The sequence below is a fragment of the Salvelinus namaycush genome, chromosome 2 (assembly GCF_016432855.1).
Source record: "Salvelinus namaycush isolate Seneca chromosome 2, SaNama_1.0, whole genome shotgun sequence".
Taxonomy (NCBI): Eukaryota; Metazoa; Chordata; class Actinopteri; order Salmoniformes; family Salmonidae; genus Salvelinus; species Salvelinus namaycush.
The window spans coordinates 43,091,031-43,095,023 of record NC_052308.1 but is presented as its reverse complement, the minus strand read 5'-3'; the positions used below and the strand labels follow the sequence as shown (position 1 = coordinate 43,095,023).

At 41.1% G+C, this 3,993-nt stretch overlaps 1 long non-coding RNA gene across 1 annotated transcript; it reads right to left on the bottom strand.

Moving 5' to 3' along the window:
• Nucleotides 1–2,133: 2,133 nt before the first annotated feature.
• Nucleotides 2,134–3,276, bottom strand: LOC120063541. Its single transcript, XR_005478522.1, has 3 exons — nucleotides 3,195–3,276; nucleotides 3,043–3,099; nucleotides 2,134–2,219 (listed from the first exon to the last, which is right to left on the bottom strand). It is a non-coding gene; the product is annotated as an uncharacterized LOC120063541 (long non-coding RNA).
• Between the last annotated feature and the right edge of the window lie 717 nt (nucleotides 3,277–3,993).

Sequence of the window (3,993 nt, the reverse complement as noted above, 5' to 3'; positions counted from 1 at the left end):
TTCTAAACATTTTGCCATGACTTATGCCATGTTCATTTGATATCTGAGTGAGAGTGACTAACAAAATCATTGGGGGCCCCCTGGAGGTCAGGGCCCCTGGGCAGTAATTTGGCCATTACTACAAGACTTAGATAGCTGGCGAGACTAACTGGGCCTAGCAATCTATAAAATCTTAGCTGACATGGGATAATTGAGTGACTGTCAGTGACTGACATAACAAGAGAAAAACTGCTGATGCAGAACCACATTTCGAAACTGCACGTTGTGTATTCTACTATCCTACATTTTTTTCTGGAGGGGCCTCTAGTGGCTGCTTACTGTATGTCGCTTATAAATAGAAACGGTACTGCAGTAGATGTATTAGATACTTATTTACAGTAGCATGATGTATGATAAATAAAGGACATCCTGAAAGAAAGAGTATTTCTGTGAGACATACAGAGAGCCAGTGGTGTAGTTTCAGTGTGTCTGCAGAAGACTGTACAACCCATCCGGCTGGGCTGAGGTTGCTGGTCTGTCGGGGATTGAGCTGTATACGTGGTACGTATCAGACTAGAGAAAAGAAACAGACGGTTTAACTTCAGTCCTTTAATTCTACACTAATGTAAATGTAATGTATTCTAAAAGGATGTAACATCAATCTGAAACTGAGAGCCGTTCACAATCATCAAACACAGTGGGTGATTCTGAACTTACATTGACGTTTTCAGATGACTTTCCATTTTCTTCAACAGGGCCTGTACAACACAGAGGGAGCCTGAGTGAGTGTGTGTGTGTGTGTGTGTGTGTGTGTGTGTGTGTGTGTGTGTGTGTGTGTGTGTGTGTGTGTGTGTGTGTGTGTGTGTGTGTGGTTGCATGCCAATTTGCTGTACTTAATGTCCCTTCACACTTCTCCTCCTGACTCAAACCATCCTGTAGAAGTACAGCTCTATTCTCATGCTCTAACACATTATCTTATGTATAACTTATATACATACATAATTACTGATATGACTACGTCAGACCAACATACAAGCCTAAACAACTTTGAGTCCTATAAAAAGCCCTACATGTTATGAATCATTGGGATTGAATTAAATAGACAAACCTAATGGTATAGATGTGGATGGTACAGAAGTGATCAGGCTGTAGACCCCTGCATTCTCTGAATCAGCCTGGAGGAAAGAGAGAGAGAAAGATCCTTATTTTCCCTCAGACTGTCTGTCTGTCCGTCCCGAAAACCAGTATGTATCTATATCCAAGGTAATTAATTTTGCTGTACTTACATTTTCATTTGCAGATTGCTTCACAGGACCTGCACCTCACAGAGAGAGACAAAGACACAAGTAAGAGGTTGTTTTTTCTGGGGGGGGGGGGGGGGTCAGAAGAAGTGAAAATAACAGGGTTTGATGTCCCTTCACACTTCCCCTCCTGACTCAAACCACCCTGGAGACTTACAGCTCTGTTCTCACGCTTTCAAGATGCTCTGACTAAAAAATGTAAGTTAGTATGGTTGGCATTGAGTGATTAAGTGTTATTGTGCTGAGTGTCCCAAATTCACGTCCCAGGTCAGGAAGACAGGGACAGAAGACCTTCTGTTACAAACTCACCTGAGGGCAAAAATGTGGACGGTACAGAGGTGATGAGAGAATAGAACCCAGCATCCCTTGAATCCAACATGCCTGCACTGCTCATAGCTCCCATCACCAAATCATCTACAACAGAAACAAAATGAAAATGAAATTAGAATATGTGTTTGTACATGCATGTGTGTAGTTGTGTTAGTAGTGTGTGCAGTGCTTGAAGTATTTTGTTTGGAACATACATTGTCTGTGATCATCCTGTCTGGCTGTAGGTCTGTACAACATAAAAGTATAAGAAGGTTGTGGTAAGAACATCTCATCATGGACAATACAGAACTAAAGGTTGATACAATCTGCATCATATTCACAAGGGGAATTCTTACCTCTGAGAATTGGTTTTCTCTGAAAAACAAATTAGGCTAAATGAATGATATTGAATATAGCTTACACTACACAATATCACCAAAAGGAGTTGAAAGATTAACCCATGTCAAAGGCACTTACATTAATATGAGAATGACAATGTTTGCAAATGTTTTGTTATGCAGAATCAGAAGTACTCACTGGTCCTCCTGCAGAGATAGACAGCTGTCAATCCCATCAAGAACACACCCACTCCAGAAGACATACCCACTGCTGTCTGCCATAATTGCACCGCTGTTTGGTGACATGATGTCATCAGGAGAGGTCATTAGCTCTTAATCCAAATGTAAATACTTCAATGGTAGACAAGTGTTAGAATACCACTTTATTATTAGTCTTGGTAAACGTTTCCGTTTTCATATATGTGAGAAAAGACAGCTAGTTAGCTAAACATTCTACATTTGAGTCTGTGAAGGAAAATGTTATGTTTGTGCTTTTCTAATAACCAATTCGACTGGGTTCATACAAGTGACTGATTGATCGTGACTGGAAGGAATCCTCACTATCAGTATAAGTAATTTGGCAGTGCGCCAAGAACATTGTTTTGAAAACCGAAAGGGGTGTCTCAGTTTCAAGGTCTCAGCTTGAAGAGAAGAAGCCTTGTGAGGTATTGGTTGGTCACATGCATGAACCAAACGTTAATGATGAATTAATTATGAATAATGAATAACCTAAATCTTGCAAATATAACTTGTCTCTTTAAGCAGCATATAAAACAACTAATGGGACTTCCCCGGCGGAGTTCCCGACCGACGTGTACTATTGTACATTAAGTTTGTTGGAACCTCTCCAGCTTGCTGATAATAAATAATTATTAATTTCATATTGACTTCAGGTGTCCCTGATGGAAATTTCCACGACAAGTCATTTAGCAGAGGCTCTTATCCAGAGTGACTTACATTAGTGCATTCATCTTAAGATAGCTAGGTGAGGCAACAACATATCACAATCACAACAAGTACATTTTCCCTCAACAAAGTAGTTATCAGCAATGTCAGTGCTTGCAGGAAAAGACAAGTGCATTTTTGCTGTGGGATTACTAAATAAGGATACTTACCCAAAACTCTTTTTTGACTGTTTGAATTCACAACGCTGTCTGTGGAGCTTTGACCTCCTGTGCACATGCAAGATAGAGACGGTTTGTTAACAGTTAACACACATCACAACTTAGTAAACACCAATAAACAAAAATCGTGTGGCCATACTCACTTTCAGTTGGACTCTTTGGTGTGTCAGTTGTCAAAGTAAGACTAACAGTCGCATCTAGTCCAAAGCAAAGTCATTGGATCTGGTTATACAATAAGGCATCTTAATGGGATGATTTAATCAATCCAATATCAACCTCTTTTCTAGTAATTAGGCACATTTGTGATGAAAAAATTATACAAAGACCTGGGTAAGACAATATGTATTTTTTTTCTCAGTTGTACTAACTAAAGATGACCAACACACCTGATGTAGGATTCACTGCTGTGCTGGGGGCCAAAGGAGAGGTCAAACCTGGTGAGAAGAGATGAGAAGAGAAATGTACATTTGTTTCATATCAAATAACAGCCCCGTCAATGTGAATGGGAGCGTGCTTGTTGTCTTGGCATCACACTGCCAGGTCTCTGACCTAATCCCTATAGGCTGTCTCATCATTGTCGGTGATCAGGCCTACCACCATTCTGTCGTCGGCAAACTTAATGATGTTGGTGTTGGAGACGTACATGACCACGCAGTTGTGGGTGAACAGGTAGTACACGAGGGGACTCAACACGCACCTTTGACAGGCCCCTGTGTTGAGGATCAATGAGGCAGATTTTGTTGTTGCCTACCCTTACAACCTGGGGGCTGCCCATCAGGAAGTCCAGGCTCCAGTTGCAGAGGAAGGATTTTAGGCCCTGGGTACTTATTTTAGTGATGAGCTTGAAGGGGAACTATGGTGTTGAACGCTGAGCTTTAGTCAGCAAACTTCATTCTCACGTAGGTGTTCCTTTTGTCCAGGTGGGAAAAGGCAGTGTGGAGA